Below are 24,249 nucleotides of genomic sequence, written 5' to 3' on the forward strand. Positions count from 1 at the left end.
CTTCTGACTTTTTTTCTGACTGAAGCCTACTGTTTCTACAGAGAAATGCTCAAGTCCAGATCTTCAAAAACTTATTTCCCAAAGTAATGTGAGCATTTCTAATAAGGAGAAGAAAAAAGGACTTAATGAAGGCAACCCAAATTAGCTAAATGACACATCCTAGTGGAACAATTCTGCTGTTAAAGACCATGCAGATGTTATGATGGAGGCAAAGAAAGCCTTTCTTTAGCTACAGCACAGCTGCTGCATACAACTTCAAAAAGACTTGGCACAGGATTTCAGCCACAAAACTTTCCCCTCACTTCATTTCATGAACGTCATCTGCAGCCTCAGTGAGCTGCACCAAGGACAAAACCAACACATGGGGAGTTTGCAACATCTTATTGGCAGAGGGGCAGCTTTTTGCACTGGCAGAACTCACATGAACATTCAGAAAACTTGTCTATACAACTCCATTCCTCCTCAGCCCAGCAATCCCTCAAAAGCAATGATACCCCACACTGCTGCCTCTTATTTATACCTCCATTATCTCCTAAGTTAAAGAAGACGAACAAACTACTACATAATTAACAAATATTACAGCTTAAAAACCAGCTGTAATAAAGAGATCACTTCCTTTACTTTTTAAGTAATATTAGAAAGTATTATCAACTTCCATTCACATCCCTCATACACTAAGCTACTCTAAATAGACACCCTGACCACAAAGCTGAAAATATCATAACTTACAATTACCCTGAATGCACATGGTTAATGCCAGTCTTGTATTTTCCATGTAATATAAGTAGCACAAAGAAAGTATATATTCACTGTCTAAATTCAAAGTCCAGCTTTTCCCTTTAAATATGGCAAAGTATTATGGACAGTTATAGGTAGTACATAGGAGGAACTTGCACTGATTTTATAATACTTAACTGTAAAGCACACAGAATTTAACTTGATCTCATTACATTTGTGATTTCCTTTCAGTGATGATGGTGTCAAGAGGTATACCTGAGAACTTTAAGATGCATGTATGTATATGAGATAAAATTAAAACATTTCTGACATATGGGAACAAAATCTTGGGAAAACTGTTTTTAATTTCTCCCTTTTTTCTTCTCTTATTATTCATATGATGTCAGCTTGTTGACTATAAGACATTCTTAGGCATCTAGTATGTGAGGCTGTAAACTGCTTTGTCACCTACAATATTTTTCCCACGCCTGCAAATCTAAAAAGAATCAGTCCAAGTAAGAACACAGCAACAGGCGCAACTAAAACTCTATTAAAATGAAAACTTCATAAGTAAAACAGACTAGGAAAAATGCAGAAATAAAGAAATAGAAATGCATTGAAAGAGGATTTTTTTTTAAAACCTGCTCAACTACTTCACTACCAAGAACTTGATACAAAGCTGGAAGCCCATAACTTTAATGACTATTAGTAATATTGATTAAAAACAGTGAAGAAAACTCATTAAACTAGAGGTAAAGCTTGAAATACTAGAAACATTAACCACATAATTACTGTATTCATAAAAAGAAAACATTCTGACATGATCTACTTTATTAATAGTAAAAAAAGTAAAGAATATGGGCTCTAACCCCTTGACTCTACTGATCTTATAAAACACCATCTACTTTTCAGAATTAGCAACAGACTCATGAAATTGAACCAATTTGTTCAACAGATGTTTCAGTTGACTCAAGAGAAATTTTACTTTTCTATTGTAGAAACAGAGTGAGCTGAGTAAAATTCCACTCTTACTAGCAGCATTTGAAGTATATTAGCTCATCATTAGCTGCCATTCCCATTCCTTCTTTCTTTGACATAACAGAAAACGTTTTCCACACCGGATTAGACGTGACACTGAAATAAAGTAGGCACATTGATAAAAACAAGTCATGCTCCTTCTTTCCCCCCCCACCCCCCGTTTATGGGACACGCAGGAATGGCAGAGTTTCTATTTTCCTTGGCATTCCTGTGTCACATTAGCTGATAATCTCCCCAGTGTAGCTGTGCCAGTGCGCTGCCCTGCAGGCCCACAACACCCCTGCTGTTCCAGTCCCGTGCTTTCCTCCTGCGGGCTCTGCCTGTGAGATCCTTTCATAATGTGTGCTATTGCATCAGTCTAATTGCAACACAACTCTCAATACTCTAGATAAAGCAAATAATTTCATTTTTAACTTCTGCTCATAAAATACAGATTGTTTCCCCGCCACCCCCACTGCCTTTTTTTGTTTATTTTCAAAGATTTAAAGAAATACTTGCACACTGCACAGCAGTAGTCAAACAAAAATACCTCATGTTTTCTTAGAAAGCATCACTTAGAAATATTGCTCAACACCTAAAGCATTAGTGCAGCCTTTCACAGAGCCGTATGTAGTAGATCCCCTGTGAGCAGGTTGGAAGGGGAATGTACATTCTTGCTCTGTGTATTTAATATAATATTCAGCCATTACAAAACCTTCATAGTTTTTTACTCTCTCTCTTCCCTGAAATAGAGAGAAATAGCTTATCTGGCAAACACACTCACTATGTTTCTAGGCACTGAAAACACGCACTTGGTTAATTCATAAAACCTGGTTTAATGTTAGATATTTTGCATTCAGGTTAGGTAAGTTGAAACAATATTTAGCTTAACCATGCCTTGGCCAAAAAATTCTCTGTTATCTACTGATTACAACAGCATTGTAGCTAGCTACACCACACTGGGAAAATACAAACCCATGCCTGAGGAAATGCAGATGAAATTCTGACTCCAAGCCATTTTGATAGTGGGCATTACAAACACTACTTAGTATCTGATACAATAACCAGGCACAAGAGTCATGTGCCTGCAATGAATGATGAATTTACATGTAATTTTAATTTTATGTACATATATTATTTTAGCTGACAGCATCAAAAAATGCCATGCTTCTTGCACCCCAATTCATCTTGCATGATTCGAATGTCTACACTAAAACTAATCTGGATGCAAGCACTCATAGGAGGAAATATCAGAAGCTAAGTCTCAGAAAACCTAAACTTTGCCTTTGTTTGCTTTTGTGGCATGGTACACGTCGCAGTTATGTCATATCATTTCCACAGCACCTTTGCACCGTTCAAAAACTTACAAAGTTACCACTAATCAAAACAATAATCTGTTTAACTCTTGGCATTTGGAGTATGGTCCTATACCTGATTTACTGCACACTACTCAAACTTTTTTTTGGAAGACAGAACAAGTGATTTCTTTGTGAATTCAATGGCGCAGCTGAGTGCTCCATCAACATAATGGTTAGTCCTACCCTTACTCTGTTACTCCTAACTTACAATAACTGTGTTATTCCTAGCTTCCTAACTAAAGCAGTGAGAGCTTTAAGGTCAAAATGATTCTCCAGTTCTGAAGACAACTTTGTCTCCGGTTTGGCATAACTCAGACTTAATTTTTTCACAGCACTTGGCATTACATTGTGCTTTATATAGCACCTTCAAACCTCAGCCCCCACTGCCTCACCCCCAGCCAGCAGTGGTCAGTACTTTTCCAAGTAAGATCCGAAGACCTCAAGTCATCCACAAGAAAGCAAGACACAGTGAGCAAAGACATAAGAAAAGCTAGGATCGAGCAGCTTACCTAGCATCACCTAGGAAGTCTGCAGCACAGCCAGGAAGGGAGTCCCGCACGCCAGGGCAGCATGCAGCTGCACAGAACACCAGAATGGCTCCTGCCTTCTGCAATCCCCTGCCTCGTCCACCACACACGTCCTGACTTCTGCTGGAAGTGAGGCAGGGGTACTCCAGAGAACAGCCTTCTCCAATGCATCAACCAGATTCATTCCCAGAGCAAGTCCATCCTGTGCACGGACCAGAGCAAGAGTCCTGCAGGGAAAAAAAAACAGCACATCAGCATGTGACTTAATACCATCAAATTGAGGGGCTTCCTCACAAGGTGCCAAACAAAAGAGATTTCCAAAGATAAGCTCAGTTTTGACAATCCTTGACTTGGACACCACTACACTGGAAAAATGTTTGCATTCACCGCTTCTAGAAATAAGAAACTGAGACATCAGATATTGTCACACTGGCATCCATAAAAAAAGAGCAGTTGGTCTGAAATCTTCAGATGTACCATGCAGCTTATGTGGGAAAGTAATATCAAATTGGTTGCAAAAGTGAAATTATTCTCTGCATGGAAATTAGTCATAGGTGATGACTGAAAACATTCTCAAGGAGCTTCTACTGAAATCAGAGTGTTTACTTAATATTCAAGATCTCTGGACCTTCCAGAACAAACTTCTCTGCCTGTTTTCCTCAAGCCATATCCTCTGGCCCATGCTGATTCAAGCCTGGTCCTTCTTCATTCCTACCTTCAGCACTCCTGCCAAGTCTCTCCTTATCCTGCTCCCCAAGGATTTTCATCTCTCCCAGCTCAGTCATTTCCAGGTTTGGCTAGCAGTGCCACACTCTCCCCTTGACTCCCCCTTCTTCCTTCATTCCCCCAGTATTAACTCTCACTCCCCCACCACGTCTGCGTCCCCTGTTCACAGTCTATGGCATTTTGGGGCTAAGACCGCCACACTAGGGTCCCATGCACGTCAATGTCCCATCAGTTTGCCTCTGACCTTCAGGCACTGGGGTACAAATCCAGCTTCCCTCTCTCTCCTCTTCCAGGCCACGCAGCTCTCACATGCTCAAGACACCATGTGAGATCTGTCATTTCTTTAAAATGTTAAAGTTTGTTTTGATCTGAGAATTTTGCAGTGCTGACAAAGGCAAAGCTATGACTTGTAATTGGCTCTTCTTCCCCATTGCCCTTCACCAGCGCTTCCCACACTCTAACTCCTAGCCTCTTTCAAAGGGAGGGACATGGAGCATTTCCAAAAAAAAGCCTAGGCTTCTTTTTGTTTCATTTGTTTGTGGGTTTTTAAAAAATCTACAATGAGAAACAGCTTTTTCCACACATGCTCACAGAGAGCTAAATTATTTTGGCAGCAAAAAAAAAAAATTAAGCTGGCGGCAACTGCCTATCCCCAAAGGCTAACATTTTGTAAAGTTATAAAAAACTCCAAGGAACATCCCATACTGGGAAGAACCAGGCAGCCTTCCCTACTGCAAATTCTGGCACTCTCAGCCCTCAACAGCTTAACTCATTCAGTTCACTCCAACAAGAACTGTGCAAATCTTACCACCTCAGTGGTCAAACTGAGGAGTAGCAGCAGCTGTGGGTGGACAGTGCTGGAGTGAACCCCATGCCATGCACGCTGCCTTTGCCTTCACCAGCAGTTTTGTTGCATGCCTACAAGCAACGTATCGACAGCATCATCGGACGGCACGCAGCGCAGCCGGCATTTCTTCTGATGTTTTCATCCTGGAGGTACCAATGACTGCCTCAAAAGCTACAGCTGCTCAAAAAGTACTTCTAGGCCAGGAAGACCTGAAGTAAAATGGGTTAGCTTCATTCCTGATTAAAGTCACACACAGCTAATAGAGATAATTTAAGCAAAACCATTTTACTTTACATTTGCAGTAAATCAGGAGCAGCCATGTGTAAGTTACAAAAGGGAAGGATAACTTCACAGAGTACTATTGTTTGTGATCACCTGCCCCTGTCTGGAGTGGAAATAGCCTTCTTAAATGAAATATTGGGAAGTTTCTTCTTTCCTTTTCTCTATTTAGCTATTTAGTTATTTATCTCAGCATGAAAAACAAATGCAGCATGCTGTCAAGTAATATACAAAGGAAAGCATGTATATATAGATATAGATATAGATGGATATATATATATAAAAGAAAAAGGAAAACCTCTCAAAACAGATAACACTCTTTTAGAGCAAAGTCCAATTTACAGATCTCTATACTGAGCTCGTAAGAGCAAACAGGGCAATAATTTCCCGATGGCTCTTGTAAATATTCTCTACAAATAAGGTCCAGAAGAGGAGACCAGGAAAAGAAAAACATTCACTAATTATGACACGGATTAAACGCAATATGACATTTATTTTTCAATAAGAAATAATTATTTCTAAGGAATGACTAGCCATTCCTGCGAGATCATATTTAGTCTAGAGACATTTGATGCACCTAATTCTTAACAACTATGGCAAAAGAAGTATGGGACCCACGTGCACACTCCTAGAACAATTATGTTAATTCCTATGAAAATAAACTGAGAAGCTTCAACCTCAATATGTAAAACAAAATGAGCATTAAAAGCTCACTACCATTTTCCAAAATCACTAATAAATAATTTTATCATATTTTGAATTCAATTTAGCAATGAAACTGGCTATCAAGCATCCATATTAGCTATATGTACTTTTTACAAGCCAGAATAATTATCTGATCACTAGACACAGTTCAGATGAAAAATATAATTAGGTTGAATGAAACTTCAGTACTTCAACATACAATCATGGAAACTACACAAAACTTCTCGCTTAAAAAACAAGAGCAGAATTTCATGCACTATTTCATTTGGCAGAGTATAACACATTCGCTGTCAGCAAAGGACTTTCTTCAGTGAAGAAAAAAGAAAGTTTCTGAATTCAAACAGCATTGCCCAAGTGATTAGAAGTATCAGCCACTGCTAGTTGTCTCTCAGCTGTAAGCAACCTCAGTGGATTTTGTTCCTACAGACCACTGTAGGAACTGAACTGTGTTCCTAAAAACTCTTCTGAAACCCAGCAGACCTCCAAAAAAGTTATGTGTTTGTTTAACATAAACTAACCTAATTTTTTTGTCATCAAAATCAATATTTATGGGCTAAAACACTACTTCAAGTAGGAAAGCTTTAATGTAAAACAAATCATAAAACACTGATAATGGATATGCTTGAAAAGGCTCTAGGATTGCATGTATTTATATAAGATTTGTGAATGTATAAACACTTGGTTATATATGTCAAGAAAAAGGTGAGGCTCAGAGCAGTAAACTAAACATCTAAAGACTAAGCTTCTTTAGAACAGTGGATTTCTACAAGGACTTAAGACAGCTGGCTGAAGTGTATCAAATATCTTCCCTAACAGCAAAGATTCATCCAAGTCCATAAATTAATTGTTTATATTTATTATATTTTTTAAGTAGTTTCCATTTTTGAAATGCAAATTATTCCCTGAAAACCTTCAACAGCTTTTTATTGCTAATACAGTTACCACAAAGCCACACTACAAGGCAAACAGTGTGCTTGCTATGATCAACAACACTGGCATCATTTGGTAAAGGATTCTTCTCTACATGAATAAAACAAATTCTCTTATAAATTCTGTTAGGGATGCTGCTCTTTAAACCATCATAAGGAAAATAATTTCCTACAATAGTAGAACTTTCAATCATCAAAAATCCCCAAATCATGATTCCTTTTTAATCTCAAGAAATTTCTTAAAGAATTCTATAATCCTACATAACTATCAAATCCTATATACTAGCACCAACACAAAACCTTCGTCATGCATTGATCAACATGTATCGTGTAGTTCATTCTTTCATTTCAATCTGTTCAAATAACATGACACAATGAGTTCGGTATAAAACATTATGGTTCTTATGCAAATTAACAGACTCCCAACATTAAGGTTACTGCTCCACAATACATTGCACACAGCTGCTCACAGCTTGCCTTCACACCAAAAAGTAGATTAAAATGGAATAATGAACTCCTACCTGTATTCAATTGATTTTACTGACTTGGGGCATATTATTAAAAAAAAAAAGTTAGTTACCAATACTGACAACAGCACCAACAGCTTCCAACTGCTGTGGCACTGCATCCCTTAATTTTGTGTCTCACTGTCATATGAAACAAAGCCCTTGCCTTGGTGCACTGACTAGAGGAAGAAGGAATGGAGTTTCTAGCACTGTTTAATTCCATACCACCCACGTCACAGCGGGGACATGGTTCCAGCAGGAGGAAGCTGAGGCTGGAAGCAGAACCCAGGGAGGGCGCATGCAGCTCTCAGGGCCAGCTCAGCAGGCCTTGTCCCTCTCTGCCGCTGGCAGTCCCTCCCCAGCTCCTCTGAACACAGCATTTCTGGTTTGGTGCTGAAAGACAGCGCCAGCGAGCCCCAGAAAAAAGAAAATGGAGCCCACTGGAGCCACATGGACCCCAAGCCACAGCCATGGCGGCCACAGCAGCCGCTGGAGCTGCAGCTGGAGCCCAAAATGCGGCCAGAAGCACCAAGAGTCCCAGGCCCACTCCTGCAATCAGGCCAAGAGGAAGGGTCCCTAAGCTGTTTCAAGGCCCTGTCAGATCCCACCAGGTTTAGTCTGGTATTCCACTGTTTTCCAGCTGGGGGGAAGTAAGGCCGGGAGCATCCCCAACACACTGCCTTTGTTTTTCCATCCACCGCTTGGCTCAGCATGGGGCCAGTTGCCATTCTGCCTTTGACTGGGAAACCGCACTGGGTTCTGCCTTCAGGAAGTGTTTTGGTTTGTCCAGTGGTAAATACTCTTTTGTGGGTAAAACACTCACTTTATTACATTCCTTTATTAACATTGCTGTGGTTATTGCAATTTTCCAATAAATTGTGACTCTGTTTTATAATCTCTCCTAGTGTTTCCTCCACTACCAGAAGGGAGGGGGGGAAAGGGGGTGGCTTGAGTGGCTTTAATTTTCCCACTGGGTTTTAAACTAGCACACTCAGAAACCAAGTCAAGCACAATGAGCACCCACAACACCAACCCTCTGCTGTTAACCCCAGCCACCATTGCGAATTTAAGGTAATTCAGTTTCAGTCAAATATTCTTCAGGTCGAATGACTTTTCCATTCTTTAGCAAGTATTGAGGGAAACACCAGATGCAAAGAGTCAACATATCATAACTTTGTGGACATCAGCTCGTGCCCCCCATAGACTTTTTCCTGGGATCTACAGCAATTTCCAACACCTCAAGCACTGTTCTGATTGACTAAAGTTTGGTTATGTCACGTGCATTTCTCTGAGGCCAACGTTTAAGCTCACCTCACTTCATGTACTCTACAAGAGAATTTGTTTTCCGTAGTCCATGAACAACAGTGCCAAAATAGCTACAGAGCAAATAGTAAAGAGGTATATAGCAGTATGTAATCCATATGCTGTCTACTAAAATAAATCTACTTATAGTCTGTTGTTTTCACAACAATACACCCGAATCTCAGATTTGTGACTATTGGAAGTCAAATACTTACGCATGATTTAACTTATTTTTAAAATAAAGCAGAGTTATAAAAGCAAAACTGAGTACCAGCACAAATACAAGGATATCTTGCATAGAAAGCTAACAAAAAGTCCTTAGAATAAATGCATATACACCTGTAGTATTCTCAACCCACTGAGGTGGCTCTTAGGATATATCTTAAAGTGAAGATGACTCCTGGCACACATCTGGGTTTGGTACTGTACCAAAGCAACCTTTTAAAGTTATCTCCCTCTTATTACTGTGGCTTGCAGCAGAAATACACCGTGACCCTTTATTTTTGTGAGCAAGCCCCCATTTTGCTACATGGCTTTATGACTATTATAAAACTATGCTTTAGTTTTCACCAAGGTAATTTTCAGAAATTCAAAACTACATGATATAATTCATACGTTTTCCAGAGACACAAGAAAGTTCTACATAGAGCAGAGAATAAAAAATAGGAGAATTGAGAAATATTATTGTTCCTAAACACATAAAAATGCATGTTATGCATAGGTTCCTTACCAAAATAATGAACATTAAACTCTATTAAACTCTATTATACTGTTTGTGCCTAATTTGCGAAATTCTTTGAATAAAATGTCCTTTTTTACAATACCTTGCTATGCCAACAGCTTAGCTCCAGAAATTTTAGGTTTTGAGTCTCAAATCCATGATGAGAAGGAGCAGAGAATATTTTCTACAGATACTGTGTGAAGAGATGTGAGTGTAGTGCCTCAGTGCTTGACAGCTCTGATTTAATACACTGATTTCTCCTCTACTGTCTGGGCTACATTTGTAAAACTTAATAATCTCCATTTTGGTATATCTTTGGAACCCACAAATCGTTCCTCTCATGGAAACCACCCCAAACATCATCACATTATTCTGGAAAGAAATGCTCAAAATGTGCTGTCACAGCAGAGTACTGAGCCAATCTAACAGTTCACTATTAAAAAGTTCCGTGCATTCATCCTATGCTGCTCAATTTATCCTGCCATGCCAAACTGTCTCAGTCACTTGTTGATGCTTCTCCTCTTTGCATACATCCATTAACTCTTGCTAGCCCAAAGACTAGGAATCAGGCACATTCACTGCCAGGTAAGTACATTTGATTAAGCTAGACCAGCCCTCTGAAATGTGATGACTAATGCCATCTCCTGTCTCTTTCCAGCTGAGGTTGAAGAATCTCTGAATACTCCAAACAGCAATTTCCAAGCTGTAATGCATGGCTGATAGCCTCAATAACTCCTCTATAATTGATCCAGCAAAACTATATCATACACCAGCATTATAAATGCCTACATTTCACATAAAGTGATAGCAGTAGCCAGTAAGAAAATTTAGTAATGGGAAAGCATCCTCAAAAACTCAAGGAAGCACTTAGCAACAAAGCTTGCCTGTCCCAGGTCCTTGTACAAGAACTGAAGAAAGCCCCCAGTACATCACTCTGCCCCACTTGTAATCCATGGTTTCAGTGGCACTTCTCTCACCTTCAGCCAGCGTGGTGGATACACTGCAAACTGCAAAGTGCAGAAGTTACAGAATTTTTTTTAAGTTTTTCAGCAAAGAGGGAAGAAAAATCAACACTAACTTCAGTATTTTGGTTCAAATTGTGCTGCCTGATTTTTTTTTAAATTTCTTGCTAAGCATGTTCTTTCCCCCCCTTTAAGCCAAGTCACCATCAACTCACCATGAAACCCATGAAAAGGGACAGCTTCCCTATCACAATCTCCCGAAATGTGAAATGGTTTTAATACTTACCTCCAGTGACAGTTCCAACACAGAAACAGAGAATTATTATATATTAATCCTACACATTCCCGAGTCACAAAAGAACATACAGCATTTAAATACACACTCCACATGAGAGAAATCTACTTAATTAACTAAGAATAATACTATGCATATACATTTATATAGATTATATTAGATATAAAAATATAAAACAATCACAACATATATATTCAATTTCTAATTTCTAAAAAAACTGTCCCAAAAGCGCTACTCAATTCTTCTAAAAATCAAACCACTTCCAGTGTTATGACTAAATTTGGTGACTCATTTTCTTTGGTTCCAGGATTTTTCTGCAGATATCCCCTGAAATAAGGAAACTGCTTTTGTGTCTCCTGAACCCAAACGAAGTTAAGTTGCATCTCTCGAAAGAGAGAGAATATTTTAATTCTTTCAAGTGTTCATTAAGTGTAAGTGGGATCAAGTGGAAAAGATGCTGTACCTACAGCTCAGTGCAACTGCAGTCCCCAGCTTTCACCAACTAATGTTCTCATGCAAGGTAGGGCGCAAAGAAATTCTGACTACACATAAATTAAAAGAGGTAAAGAGAGCTTCACACTTTGCTGCAACGATCAGTCACACTCACTGCACCTATTCAGAGCACCCTGAACACCCCCATGCCACACTTCTGTCCTCCTCTATTTCACAGACTACTGACCCACCTTATCCGCTCCTTGAGTCACATGAGCACTACTCCTCTCTTCAGCCCCTTTTCTGGAAGCAAAGGGCCATTAATATGACTGCTACCTGACTGGTTTCTAACCAGGCAGGCCGGTTTTACTGCTACCCTAATGACTGCAAACGAGACAACTGCATTTTCCAGTTTTCTGAGTAGCCACTCCAGCAGAGGACATGTGGAAACACTGGTGCACACGCCTGTCCATGGCCCTGCAGACTCCCAGCTCTTGCATCACATTGGTGGCTGATACCCCTGCACATGCACAGGGCAGCTGAGCATGCAAAACAACCACCTTTAGATGCAAAAGATTTTTTTTCTTTAGAAAGTGGCCAGCTGTCATGCCTAACTCTACTTCTCCTGTTGTATGACAGCAGGACAGATTCCCATTTCTGTCAACAGAACGCAAAAGATTTTCTAAACCATCCTTCAGTAACACCAGGGCTTCCTGCCTCACATTTCTTCTACTTCCTCTTTCAGCCCCACTCTCCACACCCCTCAAATCCTCATTCCCATCTATCTTCCCCTTGGTTGCGAGATAGGTCTATCAGTGCCAGCTTTCAGAGCTGCACTAGGAGGCTGGGCAGAGAGGCAGTTTGGGATATTATACTGGAAGGTGTTAATGGCCACCATCAAATGGTTCTTTCATCTCCAGGCAATTGCAGAGCTGGGCCTGCTAACCAGATGCAAGGGGCTCCCTCTTCCCCTCATGTCTTCCTTCTGCATCCCAGACAAACAGAAGTGCCATCAACTTGAGTCCAAGGCCCTATAAACCAATTAGAGGTTTATTTTGAACTTAAAAAGAAGAAAAGGACTGTTTTGCCTTTATAGATGTCAGAAGGAGTTTGCAAACCAACAGTGCAACTCTGAAAGAGACTCTTGTAACAACTCCTGTCTGCTTAAGAGGTGGCTGAAAATATGCAATTTGATTGCTGAAGTTGAACGACATTTGAAATTCTCAGAAGTTCTTATTACAATCACATGTATAAAAAAGAATTTTTAAAAGCTTCAAAAACTAGATGAAAAGCATGTAAGATTGGTTAGGTGCCTTCTACTAATTAGTACTGCTTTTATTATACAGGGCAAGAAAATGACAATTTTTTTCCTAAACTGGCAGTGAACAACCAATTCAATAAGCCGCGTTTTTGTTTTCTGTGACAGGGCAGTGGAAAAATCTCTTTCATTTATTAGGTCTGCAGAGACCAAAACTGGCTGGGTGTCAAACCTGTTTTGTAAAAGCCCAGATCCATTCAGCCATGTGTAGATTCCATAATTCTTTATGACCTGTTCTCAGTATCAACTTCACAAAAGATGAAACTTTCATGTCTTCCAGCGAGTGTTAGTGCAACCCTTTATAAAATGAAGTAAAAACCTGAACTGACAGTTCAACACAGAAAGGAAAAAAATCCACCCTAATGGCAGTGCCAAATTAAATTAGTTTTAGATTTTTTTTCCAGATGAGCTTTGCATAAAGATATAAAATGAGGTCCCCTATAATGGTGGATAAGCAAGCTGTATAAATATGTAAATTTTAATAGCTCATTGCTCCATGCCCCACTGCATGCACCTATGCTTAAGTGACAGTTTCATCACCTCACTAGTGACTGCAGAGTATCCAGAATTTGTCATGGGGACAGACAGGGCAAGGCCTTAAGCTGAAAGGTCTGATGGCAAACTGAGATAGTAAAGCAAACTTTTTTTTTAGGAGGATGGGGCTTTCAAGATAGAAGAAAACTAGGAGAGTGGAATGACTGACTTGCTTTTAACTACAAGAACAGCTAAATGGCTTTCATGAACTAAATAAAGTGTGCTCCCCTGTTAAAAACTACTACTCACATCAAATCAGGTGCACACTATATTATATCCAGGGAAAAAATATTAAAATTCAATTTTCAGTAAACACACAGAGCATCACATTCTTACATTTTTTATAGCAGAAGCTTATGAATAACAGCACTCATAACACTTTATAATCTCAGACTGTGAAACTGAAATAACTAATTAATCATTTTATTCAAGTGAAATATTCTTGGCTATGCAAAGATTCCTCTGTATCTGTCTATACTGACAGCATTTGCTTGAACTGTCCCATTGTTTTGGCAATTCATTTTTTAACCTGTTGCATTCTTTAAGGTAAAAAGAACTACAAGCTAACTCACAAATGTTTCCCACACTATTAAGTACTGTAAATAATCATTTTACCATTAAACCAAGGAATTCTTGTGAAACATGCAATATGCTTCACATATGCTAGAAGTCTAGTGTCCTCATTCCATACTCAGTTTGTAATCTTGCATCTGACACATATGTAAACATTAGTAGTCTTAACAACACCTTTCCATGCAAGCTGCATGTATTTATCAAGACAGATAAAGATGCACACATGCACATGATTTTCTTCAAAGTTTAATAAAATCTGCAGGGTCTTTAGGTCACCGGAAAATAAGTGTGATTTTTATCACCACCACATAAACAGCCTTCTTTAATAGTCTCCTCTCTTCAGTATGCAGTCTGCAGATCACAGGAGCACACAGACTCTGAACTTAAGTTTCATTTTCCCTAGAGCACAGGGAATCTTACACAGCACCATTTCTCCTACGGGGAAGGGAATCTGTGCTCCTCACACACAGGTTTGCCACAATTCAAACTTCAGCCATAATCTGCTGATGGTTTTAGGGTAAGGAGTAAAAATTTTAGATGTAAACAAACGCAGCATTCATGAATACAACATAGAAACAATTCAGAACTATTTTAGGAATACGATGCTCAAATGTGGCTCATTTAACATTTTAGAAAACTGCTGCAAAACATTAAAACTCTAACCTAATCTTTGTTCCTCGTTTGAAGCAGAACAGCTTTGTGTTGCCTCTAAAAATAGGGAGGGAGCAGTGGGGGATGGGAAGGGGACTGAATAAGAGGATAAGTGGGAGCGAGAACTGATACACCATACTGGCAGTAATTTATAAAAGACTAGTGACCGGTATTCTTAATACTACGGCTTTCCTAACAAAGTCAAGCACTTTCTCAATTACCAAATAAAAAAGGTCATCCTGTACTTTTTATTTTGTACATGCACACGCAAAGGAAAAAAGGAAAAGTTTTGTTTCATCTATTACCAAAACCATCATTCTGCAGTCAACACTTTTAATGAAATACAGGCCAAAGGATTAGTCAGAACAGATTCACGGAAAACAAAGGAAATCTGTATGAAAATACAGATAACTAAACTACATAACTAAATCCAAAAGAGAATCCTGCTAAAGTCCCTCCAAATATTATCCTACAAGGGTCCCTGCAAGGGCTTCCACTCACCCCAGCTCCACAACAATTAGCAGCAACTGCAGTAGCCACTGCCCTGAAGATGAGAAAGTATAATCATTAAAGCCCTGAATAAAGTATTCTAAGTATCAAATGTGTCAGCAATATAGTCCATGTGTGTTAGAAGTCTTAAAAAAAAAAAAAATTCTTTTTTTCAGAAAAGGAGCAGTCGGGGATCTGGCAGGGAAGGCTATGGGTGATGGTACAGGGAAGGCAGTTGCTGCTGAGCTGTTGACCAGCTGGAAAGACAAGTTATTTCAAAGCTACAGGGTCACAAACAAGATAAGAAAGTCATGTAATTGTGTCTGTCACAGGATAACTTGTGATGAGCCAGAGGATAGGTACGAGCATGGAGCATCACCAACACAGCACTGCAGGCCTGGTCCTGGAGAGGCAGAAGCAGCACAACCCCACACTTTCCATGACTTAACATTAGGCCCATCTTAGCTGGGGCTTTATGTGAGTAAACATAACTCCAAGAGTTTTTTTCAGAGAGTTATTTTTAAATACCTGACCAGATGAGCTTCCTTGGAAGAGGAAAAAAGGGGAGGCAAAACTAAACAGTCATTACACATATATTTAAATATAACATTAAAAAAACCACAAAATATTTAAACTTACTAGAAATGTTCGCTTTCATTTTAATTTTAAAGTTGGCAGTGGACCTGGACCAAAAAAAAGGTTATATTCTAACTGAGATGAAGCAGCGTGGATTTTCTAAAACCACTCTTTAAAATATATAAGAGGGAAAAAAAAAAAACCAAACTTGCCCAGAATCTCTCACTTAGAAAGTGGCAATTTGGGTTTGAGCTCTTACTCAGACATGTGCAAAAATCACTCAGAGCTAGAAGAGTTGAAGTAGGGAAGGAAATAGAAGGAAGTGCACAACAGGAGAATGTGGCTGTACAGAGCTCAGTTAACAATACCCATATCAACACATTAGGTCAGGAGGTTTGACACAGAGTGTTCCCAATAAGCATTTGCACTAATGCCAAAAAGGCACTTGAAAGTCTTTATCTACTTCTGTTTTAAAATATGGACATAAACACATCTGGATCTATGTAAATCATCTCCAAAGATGCAGTGAGATGCTCATGGTCACAAGCAATAAGCATTATCAAGAGAAAAGGCTGAGACCAAGAAAGAAAGCAATTACATCTAATAGCATATTTTGGAAATATTGATACTGTTTGACTGCCGGAAGTCTAAAACCAGTAATTTTTAGCAGTACTTGTTAATATATTTAGAATCAAATTCTGTAACAGTACCTAAAATTACAAAGCAAACAACTGCATGAAAACACGCTTTCAGTACACAGAGAGAAGTATCTGTTCATCAGTCAACCCAAATCAACTGTCCCCTTCTGTTTACTTGGGATACTTTTACTGGGCACTAGCAATAATGCATGCAAAAATTTGCATAGTTCTGCCACAGTTGTGGTTAATTATCCATTGCTGAAGTCCTCAGCACAATTATTTGTCAAACAAAATGTTATGACAATCAAACAGTAAAATTTAACAATGGAACAGTAAAATTTAAATACTGAAATTACATTACCTTATGTCCATATATGACAGTAATTAATAGCCACTGAAAGAATGGGACCTTTTCCTGACATGCACATTACCTTTCAAGATTACATAATTGCTTACTCCCTAATATTTCCTTCGTTTTCTAAGTTTGGACTTTTATATAATTAGAAGAAACTGTATTTTTTTATTTCAAGGAAAGTACACTCATCCCACATCTCACAGTGGAAAACACAGACAGCTAAGCCTTTTCCCAAGTAATAAACTCCCCAAAAAAACTCCCCTCAAGCCAATTCCCACTCTCCCTGAACCCACCAACACAAGAAAAATACCAGAAACAACGAACCCCAAGTGATACTGGTCAATACTTATGGGTTCATTTATTTTAATATTTGGCTATTCAATATATTTTCATGTACTATGTGTACATTTGCATTTCTGGAACAACAAAGCTTCTCTTCACATGGCAAAGCACCATCTGCTGCAGACTAGTTTCCTTTCTGCTACATACACCCCATGTACTTGAGATGATCTGATAACTTCTGGTTTTGCACAATTACTGCAGCTAATGAAGTTTGTGGTTGTTTATTAGAGAGAGCAGGAAGAGCTACATCAGCTTTAAATCAAAAACTCTGTGATGCTGTATGAATCTTTCCTACAGTGGCCATTTTAAATGTCCATTTCATTACAAAACAGGAATTTCTTCTATGAGCTTCTAGAGTTTCTCTCAAAGTACACAACTTTTAAAAAATTATTAAAAAAAAAAAAAAAAAAACAAACCCCCAGAAAGAGCACGAGCACTCATCCCACATGTACCACTAATCATCCACAGAGACAGAACAAACCTCTCTATTACATACACATTTGAGTACCAGCAAGTTGTGCACTTACTTGTATTTGCAACATCCCTACACACCCCAGAACCCTTCATTCTAACCAGTGTTTAGGTCAATGGTTGGAGTCAATACTCTTTGAGGTCTTTCACAACCTAAATGACTCCTATGATCTAAGGCAATGCATTTTGGGTTCCCTCACCTCAAAGAGCTGATGAAAGGCTAAAGGCAATGAACTGAAAAGGGAATGAAATTATACATGTAATATTTACAAGAGAAGATCTGGAGTTCCAACCATAAATTAGCTTTCTTCAAATTTTATTCCTTGGTATTTATAAGCAGTTACAAGATAATAGTTAATTTGGCATGAGTGCAGCTGAGTATCAGCAGGAGACTAAAGCCAATAAAACCATCTGCAGACATCAAGTGGAAGTAAGTGATCCTTGGGCTACTTCTTCTATTACCTTTGTATCTTGAAGAGGCAGTGCTGCTTTTCCATCCATATAAACCTTTTCAATGTTCAACAGAGTTAAGTTATAAAACTGAAAGAGGAAAAAGAACAAAAAAACCCTCACAAAATCACTTCACCCCATCAAAACCAGGTTTCACGTGACAATAAGGGCTCTGATCTTGCTCACTTTGTTTCTACACTAGCGTACCCCAAAAGTACCCCAAAAACCCCCAAACAATTACAGCACAGGAATAGAAAATCAAGCTCTTGAGTTAGGACCTAACTGAGCTTGCCTGAGGAAATCAGTTTCCTCACATGGATGAATTACAATGCATCTAACCACACAAATTCCAACTGTGCTGCCCTCTGCACTCCACCACAGTATTCACTGCATTCAATGTTTTGTCTTACTTCCATTGCCCATTGCATGACTGCACGCACCACTTGGTGCAGTATTCAGAAATGTTCGGTGTCGAGTATTATTTTCATAAAGGAACATTCTATGAAGTTCACAAGTAAGCTCACCTGCTTCACTTACACTATCATTTGTGTTTAGGATCAGCATTATGCTTTCAACACGAGCAACAAGCAGTATCTAAACGGAGGTGATTATTATGGAAACTCAGGCCTTTCTTTTCCACAGTACTTAGGAAATACATTCATTTAAATATTCAAACCACGTAATCTTCTGACTCAAAGTACAGCTTCTCCTTGAGAAGACTGAGCACTCAGCATTTTTGCAAATCAGACCGAAGCTGAGCACATGCAATCAAGATGCCGACCTCCAAAAAAAGCTGAACGACATGCGAGCGTCACATGGGAAGATGGTGGCAGAGCCCAGCGCAGAATTCTGTTCTTTACAGCTGCCTCGGTCAGAAGAGTATTTTTTGACTGCAATCCTTGCTCAATTCAGCTTTAGGCAGACACTTAAGTCAAAAACTTGGTGAGATCTGTCAGCATATCCAACAATTTGGCTTTAAATACCACTTTCTCCAACTTTTGCTGCTTTTGTCAGCTTAGAGGCCACAATTTTTATGCATTAAATTTTCTTTTATACATATGCATGTTTCTACATATTTATGTATCTTATATAAAAGCAGGTTTCTATGTTTTATATGTACCTATAAAAGACTAGCCAAAATGTTATTGAAATATTAATCAATCAGACTTTGGGATGGGGGGATAAGGGAGCCAGTTCTATAATTTACGCAAATTAAGTGTGAGAGAATGAAGTACTCATTTTAGAGGAAAAAAGGTCATTTGATGAAAAATTTCTCAACTAAATGTGAAATACATTAAAAACATACTGCTAATACAACTCTGCTTTTTTGGCATAATATTTCTTGCTGAACTGCTCATTCATGAGCTTGAATAAAAATGCAATGTTTAAATTACACAGCCCTAATTCAAGATGTCTGTGAACTAAAAAAAACAAACTATTTCAAAAAGTCAGACGTTTGTCATGCTGGGGAATTCAGGGTTTCAGGGTTTCACATGATAAAATTTTACACCTTTCCTTTTGGGTTCCCTTAGAAGGACACTCACACTATTTATGTGTGTAGTGAGGAAACACCTGATCCCATTACAGAGAACAGATCATCAAACCAGATCTGTTGTGATCTACTGCTCTCTCTCTCTGTATGTATTTCACTGAGCAGAATGACTGGAAGAAACATGAGCAAAAAGTGCTCAGTAAATTTATTTTTTTTAAGCTAGAGTTACGGAGCTTGTCTGAGGAGATGAAAATCCTGATTCCTACTCCTTAGTCCCAGGTCTGTTTCTATTTTGGTTTTCTGGATCAAAACAATAAACAAAGAATATTTTTAAAAATTCATAAGGGAACATTGTACTGCCCTTGTACAGCTGTTGCTGGGGAGGAGAGACTGGACAGCAACCCTCACTTCATCACCTGAACTATACCTGAGCTCTCTTTCTGGAACATACTGTATCTTAGCATATAACATGAAAGCTAATTATCGTTCCTCCCCCCCCCCCCAAAAAAAAAATCAGATATGATCTTGTCAAATAAACTATATTGGTTAGTTTTAATTATATTTCTGTGGTTTAGTTCCTGATTAATCAAAGCCTTGGTCAGCCTCTACAAGATTTTATCTAAGATTGGAGTTAGTCTGTTAGGTCTAGAATAAGTAACATCCTGCCCAAAACAATACTAAACTTCTTCTCAGAATATCTGAATCTTCCACATGTAACAAGTTTAGGTGTGAATGTGGGGTTGATCAATAAAAAAGAAAAATCTACATTAGCAGCCCAGATAAGTCTAAGCCCATGAAGTTATGGACAGAAGTTGACAAACTAATGCAGTATGTTCAACTACTTTGCTGTTTCATATCCTGCTGAGCCAGAACAGGAAAGGCAAGTGTTTCATCAGCTCAAGAGCTCAAAACATGTGAGTATTAATTAAAAAAAAAAAACAAAAAAAACCAAAACCACAAGAGAAATACAATTTTCATTTTCTGTGTCATTAATTGTAAAGCTACAGTTTTCTCCTTGGGTTGCTTTGCCTTCTCTTGTGTTACTTTCTACTATCACAAGCTTCTGATTTAGATCCAGCTTCTCCTCCCATCCTGCCTTGCTTTGACTTGTTTCACATCATTCCCAAGTGCCTTAATTCTCTTCATAATATTCATTGCTTTCAGTCAGTTTTAACCTGCAGTGTTGGTGTCTCATTGAGACTTTTTTAAAGCATTTCTTTTTCAAATCACATGGTTTATCATTTGTGTATTTCACCCTTTTTATAGTGTAAATACACAAATACACACAAATTTATGTGCACCTAGCTTTAGAGAGGTACTTTTTGTTCACCCTTAAGTACTCCAGAGTTGATCACGCCCTGAAACTTGCAGCATTTGTGGGTTTTTTTTGTGTGCTCAGTCATCCTTTTTATTTCAAACAATGGGATGCAATGCCTTTTTTTTCAAAGTATGGTGCACAACATCTTCCATAAGGACGTTGCCATCTCCATATTTAGAATGCCCAAAGGAATGGTACTACCAGAGGGAAACTTAGTATATATTCCTCACTTTGTAATCTCCCATGGTATCCTCCTTTTCTCCCCTTCTTCATCTCTTAGGAGGGTCAACCACTCTCATCTACAGTGTGATTTTAGCATATCTTCATCTTACACTCTGTTATAAACATTTAGAATTATTTCCCACAGGGTTGTCTGAAAAATCACAACTAATTAATGACACCATTTTTAACAAAGTCAGATGCCCTCAATAGTCTGTTTCAGTTTTCCTATCATAAATCTGCATGTGAAGTGGGAAATGTATATTGTTCACTTTCCTAACAAAGTGAACACTTTTCTAAAAAAACCTAATCAGTGTACACATATTTTTTTTCTTTGCTATATATTTATAACCTTGATCAGATGTCAATATGCTGGAAACAACAGTCTAAAAAGTCCACAATGATTTCCCAAGAGACTTTTTAACTTGATTCTTGCCTCATTTTCATCTAGCTGCCTCTTGAAGAAGTAAGTTCACTTCCTTCACCACCATCTTAATTTCACTGGAGTGGAAAGTGAACTGAATGGAACCAGGAAGATTCCAACCACAAAGAAAAAGAAATCTACTTCAAATGAGATGCAGAAAGTGGCAGAAACTATGGACTACAAGTGTTTTACAGCAAAAGTTAATCACAGCTGTACTCAAATTAGCATAGCTGCAGAATTACCATCTTCATACCAGCACGCATGACACGACAACTTCATCACTTTGCTCAAATTAAAGTCCAACATCATTGAAGTCCTCCTAAATTATTTTGTTTTCCAAGACACGTTAAATCCCTAAATTATGTCAACACTCATTGCAGAACACGATCACAATTCCATTTAAAAAGTGGCTGGCTTATTTTGCTGATGACATCACTTAGGAAGGAAGGTGCTTTGTACTAGAATGGCTGTCACCCTGCAACTCTGCTTTCTGACTCCAGTTTATCTTACCCACCTAAGTATTGTCCATCATTATTTCTTGTGCGCACGAAGATCTGCCATTCATTGAAAGGGCACTATTAAATTAGAATCATAATCTGTCTCTGACCCACATAACTTAAAAAAAATCAGAAGATCAACTTTATTTTCCTTATTAATGAAGTTAATAAAACAGCAAGGCAAGACAATGCAATAGTCTCAGTCCATGGATATATAAATAAGCCATACAGATCTCTTTCATTAGTTAAGCAGAGGTAAGAAATAACAAAAAATTAAGCTATGATCTCAAAGTAGAAAAAGATTGATTTGAAGAAGATATTTTATTATAGTAGTTATAAGATGTTTTATACATTTTACATTTTATCATGACTTCAACAAAATTATAAAATTACAGAATCACAAAAACATTGCAGTTGGAAAAAACCTTGAAGATCATCCAGTCCAACTGTTAACCTCACACTGCTGTATTCACCACTAAACTATGTCCCCAAGCACCACAGCCACATGCTTTTTGAACACTTCCAGGGATGATGATTCCACCACTTACTTCCCTGGGAAGCCTGTTCGAATGCCTGACCACCCTTTCAGCAAAGCAGGTTTTCCTTATATCCAATCTAAACCTCCCCTGACACAACTTGAGGCCATTTCCTCTTGTCCTGTCTCTTGTTACCTGGGAAAAAAGACCTAGCCCCATCTCACTACACTCTCAGGTAGTTGTAGAGTGTGTAGGAGGCTCCCTTGAGTCTCCTTTTCTGAGAAGGCTGAACAATTCCAGCTCCCTCAGCTGCTCCTTGTAACTTTTGTGCTCCAGACCCTTCTCTGGACTCTCTCCAGCATCTCAAAGTCTTTCTTGTCCCGAAGGGCCCAGAGCTGAACACAAGATTTGAGGCACTCACCAGTGCCGAGTACAGTCACTGCCCCAGATCCCGGCTGGCCACACCATTGCTGATACCAGCCAGGTGCCATTGGCCTTCTTGGCCACCTGGGCACAAGCTGGCTCATGTTCAGCCAGCTGTCAATCAGCACCCCCAGGTCCTTTTCCATCAGACAGTTTTCCAGCCACTCTGCCCCAAGCCTGGGGTGCTGCACAGGGTTGTTATGACCCCCCAAAAAATCGTACTAAAATCAATAAATACTGGTTTATCACTTTTGCATTTCTGACTGACATAAGAAATGCTTTAAATTAAAACCTTTCCAAGGTAGTGACAATGTCAGAAACAGATACCAGACAGTTCTAATATTTGCCAGAAAAGCTTCATCCCATCACACAATAAATGAGTTTCTGATTTAATAGGAAAAACAACACATTTGCAGGCAAAGAAAATGCCACTTCTTCACAATTATCTAAACAAAGCGATAACATTACAGATAGGAAGCAGAAGTCTTATGGGAAAAAGCAAACAATCTCCTCATTATAAAATGCCCTTTGCTAAGCATTTTACATACATTAGAAAAGTTACAAGACTGCTGATGCCATTATGCAACCCTTATGGCACATATACAAGTTGATTTTCATATACAGCAGAGTGTGATAAGGTATAATCAATTACCTAATTGGTATAAAGACTCAAGGAAAACTCTTCCATGTGTTCCCAAAAAGAGAAAATAATGGCATCAAGTCTCTTTGCAAAACAACAGAGATACAAAAGATTTAGCTTCATATGCCATCTGTAACTGTGATGCCAGACCGATGTTTCCCAGAGACCCAATCTTTTTTCTACAACTGCATCTAAAAATTTTTCCACTACTGTAAATAGAAAGAAAACCCCTCTGATCTGACACCTTGAGACAAGTTACTTGAAAAGTTTTATTAGCAAAAAATTTAAACTACTTATAGGAAGTACTACACTCAAATAATAGATGTTTCAACCACTCTACAGAATGAGTTTTAATTAACAAATAAACATTAACAAAAAAAAACAAATTTGCAAGCTTGTTCTGAATTAACTTTTCTTCTTAACCAGTTCTAGTCCATCATCTCAAGACTAAGCTTGGACTAATGACAATGCAATGTATCTTGAATGCACCTTTGAAATCTAAACTATAATTATTGGTTAATTTAAAATGCAGACAATGAATTGCTGACTCCCATGGCCACCTTTTTAAACACAGATTACTTAAGCTAAAGCTTTTGGTAAAATAATATACGCTTCCTTAAGAGTCACTCAACAAGCGCTATGACTAACAAAGCTTACTTTCCTACAGATTTGTGCCATGTGGTTGGTTGACCTTGTAAAGCTCTTCCCATGCCTGAGACATGGATGAAATCACCCTAACCTATGCCAACTCCTTTGGATCTCACACTTTTTCCTCCTCAGTTCAGCCACTAATAATGTCTCTCGCCTCTTGAATTAAATTTCTCTTGTTATAAAAGTATTTTTAAGATATTTATTCCTTCTCCATTTAAGATATTTGCCAATATTTACTGAAAAGGGCTAATAATTCAAAACTAACAAGTGATGAAACAGTGACACAGTCAGACACTGTAACCATAATTGCTTTTACTGCACAAACAAGTTTAAACATTGAACTTCTAGGGTTTCAGTGATCACCTTTCAAAGAGAAGGGTATCTCAGTA

General features: G+C 38.5%; 1 protein-coding gene across 2 annotated transcripts in view; it reads right to left on the reverse strand.

Moving 5' to 3' along the window:
• NCOA2 (nuclear receptor coactivator 2) overlaps window positions 1-24,249 on the reverse strand; it is a 187,418-nt gene that overhangs the window by 114,464 nt on the left and 48,705 nt on the right. The window contains exons 1-2 of one of the 2 annotated variants that reach the window (XM_053940996.1): window positions 7,686-7,738; window positions 3,602-3,821 (exon numbers count right to left, since the gene is read on the reverse strand). The gene's annotated coding sequence lies outside the window, so the exon portion shown is untranslated. Of the gene's footprint in view, window positions 1-3,601; window positions 3,847-7,685; window positions 7,739-24,249 lie in introns of those variants that run through there. The other variant, XM_053940986.1, reaches the window with a different exon arrangement.

This window comes from Vidua chalybeata, chromosome 1 (assembly GCF_026979565.1).
Source record: "Vidua chalybeata isolate OUT-0048 chromosome 1, bVidCha1 merged haplotype, whole genome shotgun sequence".
Lineage (NCBI taxonomy): Eukaryota > Metazoa > Chordata > Aves > Passeriformes > Viduidae > Vidua > Vidua chalybeata.